The following is a 15,776-nucleotide window of genomic DNA, read 5'->3' on the forward strand; positions in this document are numbered from 1 at the left end:
CACAAAATGTCCTCTGCTTCTCCATCCAACAATGTATCACAAAATAACGATCCCACTGAAACACCATCCCAAAGAGAACCTCTCATCATCTCTTCCTCTTGAAGCCCTGCAGTCTCCCAGCTTCTTCCTCCTCCCCTTCACCCACTTCTGTTAGATGTGCCTCCTCCCCTCTCTGACCCATCTTGCGCCTCTCAATTGTGAAAGCCCTTTCTCCGTAGTGCAATCCTACGGCTTCTACCCACAGTCTCCAGGGTGCCTTGTTCTCTCTTTTACCTCTCAAGTCCACTCATTGCAGAAAAACGGTTCAGAATGGCCCGATCCATGGCAGAGCTCCAGATACAGACATGAAATACATTTACATGCAGGCAAGCTAAATCCAAATCATTTTGATAGTCCCCGGCACTCCTTAAAACGTGGCATAGCTCTGGGCACACGGTGAACACCCCTGTTGTAAGTAACCCCATTTAATTCTTGCATAGCCCTCCATTGCTTTGTAGATAGCTTTGCATCATATAAATCACAAACATACAAGCACGTTTTGTCTCTATTCAAATTTGCATCAAAATGGAGAATTGTAGTTAGTTCCAGCATCTATAATCTTAGCACTTCCGCATTTAAGCAGCACACGTTAACCTATGGAGCACATTAAAAATAAAAGTAATGCCTTGGGGAAATAGCCTTTCTTTCTTTTCATGTATTCCTCCCACACATTGCAAGATGTGCAGAAACAGATTTTGCAATATGAGCTATTATGTAGGTGATATGATAGGAGGGCATTATACGATATAGAGCTGGTATGAACATTGAATCCGGGAGGAAAAAAATCCATCTGGTAATGTTATTGAAAGACAGGACGTCAAATCAAGATTGTGGTACATCATATTAACTCTAACCCGGCACCTTGGGAAATTGATATCCAGCAATATACATGATGACATTTTCAATAAAGAGTCCAGGCTGCCTGGAGGTATAGCACCCCTGCTTATTCAAGATTTGGATCTGCCTAAGCCTTCTCGCTAACCTCAATATGCTGAAAGCAGTGGTGCTGAGATTATCGCCCCTGTGCCTCCCGAATAAAGGCTGTGGGGAGGGGCAGCGGGAATGTTCATTCATTTTTCTCCGGCAATGTTTCCTGTTTATCTCAGGCCTCTGATAAACATGAAGAAATCTAGCTCTCCCCCTCTCTATCTGATATTCTTTTCTCACTGCCTTCCACCGTGTTCTCTGCTCCACTGAACTCCTTCCTCACATTTTCTCAGCGATCTGTGGATGGTTTATAGGAATCATGCCATAGCTGTATGTCCTTCCACAATCCTTCCCTCTTTTTTCTGAAACTTGCCCTCCTAGAACATACCATTCACTCCCCACTATAACCAAAGCCTGACAAAATTTGGTGAAGAGGAAAATAGTTTAAAGACTCATCTGGCGTCTCCCTGCAAAATATCACTAAAATGTTTTATTTATAAAATCCAATCTGCATTCTTGTTTTGAAGCATTTTTACTTTGAATACATTTGAGTCAATAAACGCCCCAACACCTCTGCATTCCCATTTATCTCCTACATGTGAGAAAGTATGTGCTGCCAATTCTAATTCCAATGAACTGCTGGGTGTACTAAACACATTTTAGGAACAAAATGTTATTTAGAATTTGCTCAGCTATTCAGCTTATTAAATGTATTCTTTAAACACGCAGATCTGGTCATGTAAATTGTTCTTTTTGGGCTCAGTTTCTTTCAACACGACTCTCTTTTAGGCCTCCTCCACAGACAACTTTAACTGCCAAAAGACCTATTATGCACAATATGTTGTACAATGCCAATATTTACAGTGGATGTTTGGCCGGCACATTGCTGGTCATTGGGTGACTTACTTGTTAGTCTAATTGCTTCTTATTCGATGGCTTCCCTTCCTCTTCTTGATTTTGCATCATCCTTCCCCGCACTCAGAGTATAGCTTCTTAACCCTCCTTTTGACTAGATGACTTGTATCCTTCCACTGCTTGTATTCAGGGAGCTACTTTTCTTGTCCTCTCCACCTTGGCGCCTCCAGTGATCTACAGCCCATTTCACATCCCCACTTCCGCACTGTCCATGTTGTCTCATACCAGTAGCTTAATCATTTCTTCTTGAACATCTTGGATTTCAATTTATTAACTGTGGAGTTAGTCTAAAATGTTTACAGCTGGAGCCTCTAGAGTGTTTCCAGCTGTATGTGGGATCATGAAAAGAAGATTCTAGTCGGTTGAACTGGTGTGGAGAGAGGTCAAGGTTGGGTAACAGGACTTTGAAGAAACTTAGATGAAATTAACATTTGTGCAGCTGTGATTATTACATCTTCACCCAGACTCCTTCATTACTCCTTTGCCACATCTCACTTTCCACCACTTGCTGGTGGTGTAGACTTGCCCCTTCTACCTCTCACTTTTCCACTGCAGGCTCACCCCGCCAAAACATCCCATTTTGTTCAAGTTTTTAAAATAACTTTTAAGAGAGCCTGGCATCTACAATTTGCTATTGCGCCATTCCTTCCTCTAAATGTACTGCTTTTGTGCTTTTTTTAATTTCCAGCTGCAAGATGGACGTCTGCCATCTTGGAATGGTAAATGTATAAAAAATGGCTGCAGCGTGGTGACACGTGCATATATCATCACTCTGTGGCCTTTGCAGCATCATGACATATACTTTTGTATGTGTGGTAAAGTATGTGTATATCACTATGCTGGAGCTTTTTGTTTAAACTGATATTGAACACCATTGGCAAAAAAACATTAGCAAATCCAAAAGGTGCACTCTAGTGGGTTTGCCAATGTTTGTTTATGCAAAATGGTGAACATGACTGAAAAAGAAGTGAACTGAAACCTTATGCAGATGTTAAGTAAGTGCAACTACTGTAGATCCAGTGAGGTCGGCAGTTAAAGAAACTCTTTCAGCCTAGGATCAGCTTTTGCGACTAACAATCCCATGCTATTCCTACCACTTAGTCAAATGATGTAGGTAATGATACTTGGTGGATAGGCTTGATCCTACACTTTTGCTGGGCAGGCTCAATCAATAAATCACTGTTTTTTTCTGTGCATTTGCTGGTGTCTTGCCACATTTATATTGATTGCCCTTGCTACATTCTAACTTTTTTGAATAATTCTCTCTGTCCATCCCTCAGACCTTCTGTATGTATTCCCTATCACTACTCCAAGCAACAGGTATTACTGACATGGTAGCTTTAAATACATATGATGCCCTTGCCTCCAGGTCTGGTGATCAGGCTGTACCCAAAGTCAGCGCTTCTGATTGAGTCGAAGTAGACAAGCGTAGCAAACTAAAATGGTGCAAACATGGAGATCACCTCCACATGCAGGAGAGCTTCTTTCAAGGAAAACGAATGTTCAGAATGTTGCATCAGTAAGACCATTACATTGAGCGATCCCTGTTTGAGACCTTCAGTGAGAGGTGTTTTTTAGGGGTTGATGGTACTCCAGTCATTTCTTACTTAACTTGGACTATGCTTTGCACTTACTCTATGAATCACAGTCATTAGACAGGGAATGATGGGGACTATTGAACTTCCAACACCTGTAATCCATGAATGATAAATCGTTCCTTTCCTAATAATTCAAAGTGAGTGGGACTACTCCAGACATCCAGCGCAAGGGCTTTAGTGTTGAGGAACACCCTGTTCGAGGAGTTCAAGAAGAGCTTCTAATGCAATAAACACCAGAACAAAATGCATTGTCAATATTGCTTTTAGTTTTATTTTCATTTTCCATCAATGTTACGTATTGGTGACAGTCACTAGGGATAGGTAATTTCACGTTAATAATATCAAAACTTCCACGTTTCTGTATTTAGAGAAAATTATGATTCTAAACCATTAGTTTCAGTCGCTGCACTCTCTGATTCATTCCTCAGTCTAATCCCACATTTCTCTAACACAGTGACATTACATTCTTTGGCTCAATTGTGATGCTGGTGTTTATCCTCTCTTCACTCATTCCAAGGGTGTCTCTTTCACCCTATTGGTTGACTTAAAGTGGGCCTTGTTAGAACAGTAAGAGACTTACAGTCAACACCTCAGTCTGCTTTTCTGCTAGCGACTGATGGTCAGGCTTCTGCATTGCTTCTTCCTCACATCCCATAATGATAGCTTGCACTATGAAACTGATCACCCTTCAAAGTCTGTGCCATTCATTTTGCTGAAAAAATTCAGATAGTCATTTCGAGAGAGAATTTTCCTGTGATATACGGTTTTGCAAGAACAACTCGGTGAGAGGATTATTTCTAAAATAACGTCAAAACCTTTCAATTTAGAAAAGTGCAAACATCATGAAAATCACCTAATTCTGCTCACAAATCTTTGTCCACCTTTAATGAAAGCTGTTACACTGCTCGTTACAGAAGAAGTAGGTTCACCAGTCCCAGTCCACTGTAGAGCTATAGGCACTTAGTCCATTTTGTAAGAACAGGCCCTCTCTGTGACTAGGGCTATGAGGCTCATTTGCAATAGGGTCTTTCCATATTGCAGCACACACAATGTAGGCGTCCTCCTCAAATCTAATCAAACTTCAGACATCAATGAACATATTGAGTCCTTGTAGGTGCAGCAAGGTGTAAACCGTGGCCAGATAGGTGTCCCATGAAGGTCCACATTGTGGCTTTGGAGAAATATTGGTATAGAGGGTTAAGAGCACAAAGGCTTCTTTTGGCAGATACTTTCCACCCTAGATGGAGAAATTGTAGCAAATCTGTTGCCATATTGATTTTGTTTTGGGTCAACTTTTCGCTCCTAGGGGAAACTAAATGCACAAGGAATTGGAAGCCATGGTGTCATACAGCTTATACTTTCTCAGTAAAAACTGTGCATTTGTTGGACAACATAAACTTAAAAACTGCAAGACTGATTCTGAGCTCACCATCAGGATATGTTGGCCTTAGCTCTGCTAGCTCACAGTGCACCCTAATCTGACAAGGAAACAAATAGATTGTGCAACCTCACAACATGACAACTCTGACTCCCCAAGGAAATTGTGGTAACGGATCTAGAACTTTTTCGTTTGGTTACTCATGCATATCCAAAAGAGAAACATTGTTTGCTAGAGGTGTAGATTGTGATTATTAAAAAAGGCCCCTAACCTTGTTGGTTCACTTTATTAAATGCTCAAGGAAGGGACTTTATTAAAAACTGTGGGGCTACGTGTGATAATTAAAGGTATTCAGGTAGCCATTTGTGGATTAAGTCAGGTCAACATGTTTCGTGTCAGGTGCTCTAGAGTAAAGCGACACTTCTTCAGGACCAGGATGACATGACCGCTTCGTGAACAGTCACGGGAGGAGAGTTCCCTTTCTGAGAGATAAGATCCTCAATTTAGGGTTCTTATTATGGCATTCTTCCTCCTTAGGGTAGAATGAGGAGCCTCAGAGATGAGGGAATACGACCCGATCACTTGAGCAGGTGTACCTGAGAAAGACGAGCCCCCGTCTTTCTCAGGTACACCAGCTCAAGTGGTCGGGTCGTCTTCCCTCATCTCTGAGGCTCCTCATTCTACCCTAAGGAAGAAGAATGCCATAATAAGAACCCTAAATTGAGGATCTTATCTCTCAGAAAGGGAACTCTCCTCCCGTGACTGTTCACGAAGCGGTCATGTCATCCTGGTCCTGAAGAAGTGTCACTTTACTCTAGAGCACCTGACACGAAACATGTTGACCTGACTTAATCCACAAATGGCTACCTGAATACCTTTAATTATCACACGTAGCCCCACAGTTTTTAATAAAGTCCCTTCCTTGAGCATTTAATAAAGTGAACCAACAAGGTTAGGGGCCTTTTTTAATAATCACAATCTACACCTCTAGCAAACAATGTTTCCCCTATAGCCCCACACACCTCACTCACCAAACGGCGTTCCCAGATCAAAAGATCTCCGACAAAGATGCCACCAGGCCCGTTGGACATTGTAGCGCCGGTCCGACGAGGAGCGCCCAATGATGAAGCATGACACCCTAACAGGTGTGTGAGGGCATTATGATCTGGAATTGCAGACCCCCCCCCAGATACCACCTCTAATAGCGTAGTTAGACATTGGAACTCTCTACTTAGGCCCATAGAGAGGAACTGTTTCCCCCTTTTCGATATTTATAGACCTGCCTTGGAGCACGGAAACAGGACCTCGATAAATAACAAGCTCTGACGTCCCCCCCTTTGATTATACGTACCCAAAAGAGAAACACAAGAAATTCACAACATGCATTTTAATATTTATTGACGCATTGTGATTCTTGAGTAAAAGATGTGCACTGTCTGCAATAATCAATAGAAGGAAACAGAATAATGTTATTAGCATAACGAGAATGGTGAAAATATAAACAATTCAACCATTTTGCTGTTACAGAGAATATATGTTCCATATAAGTGCTGTAATATAATGTACTTCTACCTAGAGCTACCTAACCCAGTGTGCCTAGGTGGGGGGTGAATCTGTCAAATTTCTGTAGGTTGATCTAACTCCCTAGCTACATCTCATGTAAGTGTCATCGGGGAGCCCCTCTTGGTGGAGAGCTGGGCCTCATCCCTCACGTGGGTAACCAGGAATCAGCTGAGTTGGAATTACGGCATGTGGTAACCTCTCAGTGCCAGCAAAATGCTCCTCTAACTAAACAAGGAAGGTATGCTGTTAATATAATAAACATCACCCATGTTGTCATACCGGACTCCCGGTCAGGCTGCTATTGTTGATCTTATCGTGGTAGCTCTTTTGCCGAATGAACAATAACAAACAGAAACATTTTGCGTAGTGAACTTAGCCCTTGTACAGAATGTTCAAAGTATTATTATAATGTGCCTACGATGTGGAAATGTAAGCAATGCTGTTTTGGAAAATATTATCCTGCACCCACATGCAAGTAACTGTGTGTCACATGACATTGTGTTTTAGGAAAGAAGGTAACTTAAAAAACACGAGCATATAAAATTGTGGTGTTTCTACCCGGGCCTGTAAATGTGACAACACAACAATGGAACAGAGCCGCCTCAGGTTATTGACCTGCAACCATGGAAGAACGGCCCCACAACCTTGGTTCAGCATATTGCAATGTTTTATGGATAATCACAAAGCCATCAGGTCAGCTTGCTTTGAATCATAATGTGGGAATTCCTAATAACGTCTGTTATCAGAGGTAACTATCTCATAACCCTTACATTTTTTTTTTTTATTTATAATTTTTTTTTTTGTCCTCATATGCCACCAAGGTTCTATATGCGCGATCAATAGGTTAACAAGCGATATGCTGCCTCAGTACATACCAACTGGAAGGGACAGACATGGAGCAAGGACCTCGTCCCACAGCGATAGAGCTTGACATACCTGCGATCGCCATAGCGTAACCTTAAGGGGGATTTTGGAAATCAGCCAGAATACTGAAAGAAGTATCAAAGCACTGCTTATACCCAGAAATGGGATAGATGGCTTAATCATTGGACCTGGGGGAAAAAAAAAAAAACCCAGTCTCTCAATGATCCCATTTCAGGAGGCGCCAAAAATATCTTTTATCAGGATTCCCTATTCTGGCCAAGTCCAGCTTGGAGACCTGCTGGGCAGAAGCAAACCATTCATTGACAGAAGGGGGTGAAGAATCCTTCCACTTCTTGCATATCTCCCTTCTAGCAAGTAGTATAGCGTAGAAGACTAACTTTTTCGCCAATGTGGAAACCCCCTCTAAGATTCCAAAAATCACCAACTGAGGATCTAATATTATGTTGAAGTCTACTGAAGACGACAGAATCTTGCAAATAGCTTCCCAGAACTGAGACAAAAGAGGGCACTCATAAAACATGTGGATATCCGAGGCTGCCAAGAGTCCACATCTAGCACACACCACCATATTCCCCTGAGTAAATTTAGAAAGTCGGAGGGGAGAGTAGTAAGCTCTGTGAATAGTATAAAGGTGGTTCCTGCGCAACCACGCCGGTTTCACAACATCCCACATCATTCTACATGATGTACTCCATAGCTCTTGCAAGTTAGTATTGCTTATATCTGGCCCCCAAAGCTCATCTGGTAACAAGAATACTCCATCCATCTCCTCCAAGATCAGATTATACCAAGACGAAATATCCTTCTTAGCAGGGGGTTTGTCAATCAACAAAGTTATATGGGTACTATAACCACCTAATGGGAACTTGCTTCATCGAGAGGGCTGTGCAGTATAAGATCGAGACCAGCTGGACATCTGCAGATATTTTAGCCTAGCTAGGCCAGGGCCAATCCTCCTACTCAAACACTCCCAGGAAAGCAATTCCCCCTAAACATATAGGTCTCCCCAAACCTCCATCCCTGCCTCTCTGATAGGTACTGCAAGTGAATCTCCCAACCAGGGCGGATTATCGGGCAGATCCCATAAGGGAGTCCTGCAGCCATAGTACCCTATTTTAATAGCTTTTAGAATCTGGGCCCAAGTCCTTGCCATTCCCAATAGAATCTTCAATTTAATTTTTTTAAAGAACTTGGGATCACCAAATTTTAAAAGGAATCCAAACTGGCTAACCCCTTCTCCACTAAGCAAAGTGGTGTATAGAGTTCCCACCCCATACTCTAATGGTTTCTTTAACAGCATCCTGGCATGAGATAACTGGAACGCCCAGGCATACACCTGGATGTCCGGAGCAGCCAACCCCCCCTTTTCCCTACGCCTCCTTATCTTTTTCCACGAAATTCTTGGAAGATGTTTATTCCAAATAAATGTGTTAATCTCAGCCTGAAATGTTTTAATAGAAATTGGATCAAAATACAGGGGGATAGTGTTGAAAAGAAAAGAAAGCTTTGGCAAGACAGACATCTTGACCAAGTTAGCCCTTCCTAATAATGACAATGGAAGATGGAACCAAGACTGAAGTAACTTACGGCAGTCCTTAACTATCTTGGAAAAATTAGTATTGACAATCTGGTCTATATCTTCTACAATATTAAGGCCCAGATATCTCAACTTCTTTCCAGGCCGAATACCAGCAATACACAGACTCTGGTCCATACCCCAGGTCATCATCTTTGGTTTTTGTGGCATTGATCTCATACCCAGATACTTCCCCAAATGCCGAGGCTAGCTTGAATATTTGCGGGAGAGCCATATGGGCGTCAGATGTAAAAATGAGGATGTCATCAGCTTATAGGGCCACTTTTCTCTCCCAACCCCTGTACGCAAACGCCTTGATATTAACATTATCCCAGGTTATTGACCTGCAACCATGGAAGAACGGCCCCACAACCATGGTTCAGCACATTGCAATGTTTTATGTATAATCACAAAGCCATCAGGTCAGCTTGCTTTGAATCATAATGTGGGAATTCCTAATAACGTCTGTTATCAGAGGTAACTATCTCATAACCCTTACATTTATTTAAGACCAGTGCCACTCTTAAGTCTGTTTTTAACTTGCCTGTGTTACACTGAAATGCGACTCCATTCAACTTCCACACTATTGTTGGGACTGCCCTTCAGATGCGCGAACTCTTGTTACCATGGGCCTACATTTAAGATCTCTTAACCAGCAAACTGAGGAATAATGGATATGTGTGTTGGAAACAGATGATCTTTCATCTGGCAATATGGTTTCTTAGGTCAGGTCACTGCAACGACAGATGATCATAAAAGTTAAAGTTCTTGAAACACGGAACCCAATATGTGACCAATATCTATTAGAGATCAGGCAAGGAGCTGATAGAACTAACACCACAGAATTTATGATCAAGTTGATGCAACAGGGCCTTTCAGAAATGTGTGACTTTAACAAGGAAGCCCCTTTGGCCCAACATTTTCCATTTAACCCCTTCCATGCTGCGCAAATTCCGCCGCTGTGCTGACGGAATCTTGCGCGGGCGTGGTCATGACGGAACGGTTCCGTCATGAGCACAGCTCAACCGTGGCTCATGACGGAACCGTTCCGTCATGAGCACCGAAGGGGTTAAACAGTTTACTGATCAACAAGTTACTTAAGCTATTCTCATTATTTCAGGGCTCTTCATCAGTCTGGCGCAGGGTATCTTAGCGCAATAATTAGTTTTTACGCTCTTCCAGACATCTGCGGTCTGGGCAAAATCCCCAGCATTCAACGGTCCAGAAAGGGGGGCAGGTCCTTTTCATTTTTGGGACCTTCACTTTGGAATAAACTCCCTTTAGAGTTAAGGTGCATTCCATCTACCCCCCATTCCCAGAAGAAATTTAGAACATGGCTTGTTAAAAGAGATTAATGTTGCTTCTCTCAGCTACAACTCACTGGATGGAGGTGCAGAGCACCAGAACACTCCTTGAAGTAACATTGCGCTTTAGAGATGTGTTTCCTAAGTCTTTCACTGAGCACGTAAATGTTCCAAAATACAGTGGTTCTGTCGGGTGTATACAAGCAATTGCTTTGTTTTGTGATTGGATCAAAAAGAAACTGAGTACATTAATCAAAAAAGGAAACTGGTCCTAGGTACTGTCGACGTTTCAACCCTATATATGCGATCTTAAATCGTCATGCGGGTCTTCATCAGGACTTAAAATTGACAATGGCAACCTAGCCGTTGGTCTAGGATGGCCTAATATTCACACATAGTAGTTCCGATGCACTCATCCACCGGAGTTTCTTAAAATCGACTTGTAAGCTACAATGCTTGATAGGTTGAATGGTAGCCGTCAAATCCAATTTGGAACAGGAGTTGTTAGAAAAATCTAACTGCGTTTTCAGTAAAAGCAACAAATTGCTTCCAAGCGGTCTTGATTCATGCTTCTGTGCCACCTTTCGATAACGTGGGTTGAAACGTCGACAGTACCTAGGACCAGTTCAAGACTCGGTTTCATAGACAACCTGAATTTTCCGTGGAAACTGGGTCATTGTGCTCTTTCAAATACTGGCCATTTTTATTCTGTATATAAAAACTTTTGTATTCACTTTGTATATATTATGCACTAATTGTGTCACTTATGTCACTTTGTCACTGATTCAGGAATTCACTTTAATCTTTATCACTTTGGTAGCCATACTTTGCAAAAAAAAGAATGATATGGGTGTCGATATAAATGATGCAATATATATATAAAGAATATTCTGCCACCCTACAAATCTGATTTCATCGTGATTTGCACACTGTCATTTCTTCATGTGGTCCTCTTAAACACAACTTTTCTTATGATTAGTTCTGTTTTCCTTTTTTGATTAATGTACTCAGTTTCTTTTTGATCCAATCACAAAACAAAGCAATTGCTTGGATACACCCGACAGAACCACTGTATTTTGTATCATTTATACCCAGGTTCTGAGGGACACAGGGTCGCTTTTGCGGCCGTTTTCGGCCGAAAAGCGGCGATAATATTATCGCCTAATTAGCAAGCTCACGCTAACGCGTGAAAACTTGCTTTAGCGTAGGAATTCCTAACGCCCAGCTTTGCATCTCTAATGAGATGCAAAGTGGGCGTTCCTGACCTGCCATGAAAGGAGAAATGTCGCTAAGCGACATTTCTCCTATCATCAAGCCCCACGCTATGAAGCATAGCGGCAAGAAAAGTAGCGATAACCCCTGTTATCGCTACTTTCCTTACGCCTGCTTCAGGACTGACTTAGCCATGATATCCTATGGAAGGTGGATATCATGGCTAAGTTTGTGAGTCCCTATCATCAAGCTAACGCCACATTGCGTGAGATTATCGCTGGGTTTCCAGCGATAATCTCACGTTAGGCAGTTAGCGTGAGGATTTTTATCGCTTTTGAGATAAGCGTTGCTAATAGCATGCTATCTCAGCGATAAAAATCCACGCTAGCCGGCGATAATTATCCTAGCGCTAAGTGTGCTTAGCGATAATTATCGCCGGATGTTGCTGATATGCCCCATAATCCTTAAAATTCTCAATTTAACTCCCATATGACTCCATGCAAGGAACAATACAGAAAAGCTGGTGCGCACCCCTAACTGGGGATATCAGAAACAATGAGGCTTATTAACAAGACCCTTGCGCCACCCGTACGTCACTTTCACCATGTTAGAAATGGTGCAAAAGTGGCGCAAGAGGCTTGTAAATAAGCCCATATATATTTTTTTCATATTGAAACGAAATTATGTGAAAGTAATTTCACAGTATCTTGTGTCTTACTGGGACTTAAGGGCCAATGTTGCACGAGATACCAGCAAAGGGACTGCCTCAAGTAGGAAATGTGTCCTGTAAATCATTTTTTACTTAAGCCATTCTCCAAGGAGGAAGTAGTGTGAAATCTCAAAATTCACATAATTTTTGGAAATGTTGCGTAAAGCCACATTCGTGAATTTCTTGAATTTTGTCAGTCAATAAAAATTGTGCACTTGCATGCCCACACCCGTATTGTGCTACTGATTCATACTGTGTTTGCTTGACAGACTGCATGCATCTATTGGCCTTAGCCTCAACCTCAGATCTTTCTCGGGTGACATTTTTACTTCGATTTCTGAAGCAAAGGGGCTTTGGATTTCTTTTAATGTTATTTCTGTTTTGATAGGTATGACCCAGGTCTTCTAGAAAGATCTGCAGTACTTCAGGATCTTAGCTGTGTGCTTGATAATTGGACATTGCTTGAAGGCGAATAACCCTCAAGACCTTAGGGAGTGTAAGTATGAAATCCTTGATGTCTCTCATTTCTAGAAGCTAATGGCACAATCACACCTAGGGCCATGGTGGTTTCTGAGGGTAAGAGACAACTTTAACATTGATCAGTGCTCAGATGCATGCATGTGACCTTATTCACTTTCTTTATGTAGTGGATTACTTGTAGACCAACTATTTTATCTTTTTTATATTGTGTGAGGTAAAGTATTGTTTATTTTGCTGATATTACTTGATGTAACAAATACATTTAAGAAGTTCCATGGTAGCTCTGGGATGTGTATTTGGTGAAGACACCATCTAAAAATTACAGTCTGACCTGTGTTAAGGTGTTAAAAGCAATACAACCTTTTGGCTATACATTATAAAACATACCAGAATATAGTCTGACTTCTATGTTTATAAAAAACTGAGTTGCAGCACTTTTCAATATTACATTTTAACAGCTTCAGAACCTCTCCGGGGAGTTGCTTTAACCATATCCCTTTAAAAATTGTGATGGCAATGCCAGACTGCCCTGGTGTGTTTTGTCCTGCCCTTCAGGACAAGAAACTAATGGTCCACTGCCCCACAGTGACTTGTCCTCGGTAGGGAATGCACATTGAAACGAAAAGGCGCAGAGCCCTGCAGGCTCTTTCCTTCATATGCATATAAAACTTCAGTTCAAACAATTCACAGCACCATAAAATGCAATTTTGGAATTAATAAAAACCATCCAACAATCTAGATTTTAATAGGGAAGCCCATCTGGCCCAACATTTTCCCTTTAAAGTTTGTCAAGCAACAAGTTCCTCAAGTTATTACTAATTTCTTGAATCTTTTTTGTAAGTTGTGGGGAAATGCCTTTCAAGTTGGACCGTCAAATTAACTTGCTGATTGAATACTCCAGTGCAAACTGTTTTTTTTTGTAAAGTCTATGTGGAAATTGCACACATTGGGGTCGATTCTGATCCTGGAAAAATGTTCCCCGTACGAATCGTATCCGGATTTTTTACCGTACGAATCGTACAAGTAGCGTACAAACACCCAAGTACGATTTGCATGGGAAAAAGTCCATTCGAATCGCATCGGGAAAATTTCCCCACATGTCCTCGGGTCGGAAAATGTGTCCGACACATCCCCGGACGATTTACCGAACGAATCAGAAACATGAAGTCCGACCGCGCAAGTACGATCACTCCCGTCCCTTCGATTTTACAACTGGATGGAGAAAACACCGTACGGACCGAACTCCTATAGCAACCATGGAGACATGTGCCCGCATACGCACCAAACACCCCACCACAGGCCCCGTATGTACGCACAAAACCCCCCCATCCCCCGCATGTACGCGCAAAACGCCCCCTGGCCGCGGATGTACGCGCCGAACCCCCACCAGTGTATGTATGGAGCGTACCCCCACCCGTGTATGCATGGAGTGTACCAACTCCCCACCCGTGTATGTACGGACCGTACCCACACCCCACCTGTGTATGTACGGAGCGTACCCCCACCCGTGTATGTACGGACCGTACCCCCACCCCACCAGTGTATGTACGGACCGTACTCCCACCCAACCAGTGTATGTACGGACCATACCCCCACCCCACCAGTGTATGTACGGACCGTACCCCCACCCGTGTATGCATGGAGCGTACCAACTCCCCACCTGTGTATGTACAGACCGTACCCACACCCCACCAGTGTATGTACGAACCGTACCCCCACCAGTGTATGTACGGACCGTACCCCCACCCCTGTATGTACGGACCGTACCCACACCTCACCAGTGTATGTATGGAGCGTACCCCCACCCGTGTATGTATGGACCGTACCCCCACCCCACCAGTGTATGTATGGACCGTACCCCCACCCGTGTATGTACGGACCGTACCCCCACCCATGTATGTACGGACCGTACCCCCACCCGTGTATGCATGGAGCGTACCAACTCCCCACCCGTGTATGTACAGACCTTACCCACACCCCACCAGTGTATGTATGGAGCGTACCCCCACCCGTGTATGTACGGACCGTACCCACACCCCACCAGTGTATGTATGGACCGTACCCCCACCAGTGTATGAACGGACCGTACCCCACCCGTGTATGTACAGACCGTACCCCCACCCATGTATGCATGGAGCGTACCAACTCCCCACCCGTGTATGTACAGACCTTACCCACACCCCACCAGTGTATGTATGGAGCGTACCCCCACCCGTGTATGTACGGACCATACCCCCACCCCACCAGTGTATGTACGGACCGTACCCCCACCCGTGTATGTACGGACCGTACCCCCACCCGTGTATGCATGGAGCGTACCAACTCCCCACCCGTGTATGTATGGAGCGTACCCTTACCCGTGTATGTACGGACCGTACCCACACCCCACCAGTGTATGTACGGACCCTACACCCAGCCCCCCCTGTATGTACGGTGCGAAACACCACCACCGATGGACGGTGCGGACCAACACCCTGCCCGTGTTCGTACGCACCCTACCCCAGGCCCACACACCAGCACCCTCACCCAACATCACGCATGTACGAGTCGTACTAAGCCATAGCAAAGGACAGCACTGTACAACAACATGGCCCATGTACGCACCGTACAGACGCAAAAAACACTCGTACTGAACCAGGACAAACCAAAAAAACACAAGGAGAGTCAATTCGATGCACACAACACCACAAAACATATCCAACAAGGCCAAATACATCCTATACACTGACCTGCAACTGACAAACAGCTAAACAGAGGCCCAAACCACTACCACTCCTTATAACACACCCACCCAAAGTTCAAACACAGCCACACCCACAAATGGACCAATAAAAAGGCCCAGCACACATAAACCATGATCCTTTGCAACAGATCCCCTACTGCCAGACCACAGAGACAACGCACTGCACCATACTACATACATCAATACACCTTACACTTGCACTCCTTCACACAACCACCATCACAAACACACCCTCATCACATTCACACACACACACCTGCACAACCACACTCACACACCCACAACCATCCACACCCACACCCCCACAACCATCCACACCCACACCCTACACCATGCCCACTAACAAGAATCCAAAGTTCACAAAGGAGGAGCTGGAGGTCCTTGTCGACGAAATCGTCAGAGTCGAGCCACAGCTCTTTGGAACATTGGTCAGACAGACCAGCATAG

Source organism: Triturus cristatus, chromosome 3_2 (genome assembly GCF_964204655.1).
Source record: "Triturus cristatus chromosome 3_2, aTriCri1.1, whole genome shotgun sequence".
Taxonomy (NCBI): domain Eukaryota; kingdom Metazoa; phylum Chordata; class Amphibia; order Caudata; family Salamandridae; genus Triturus; species Triturus cristatus.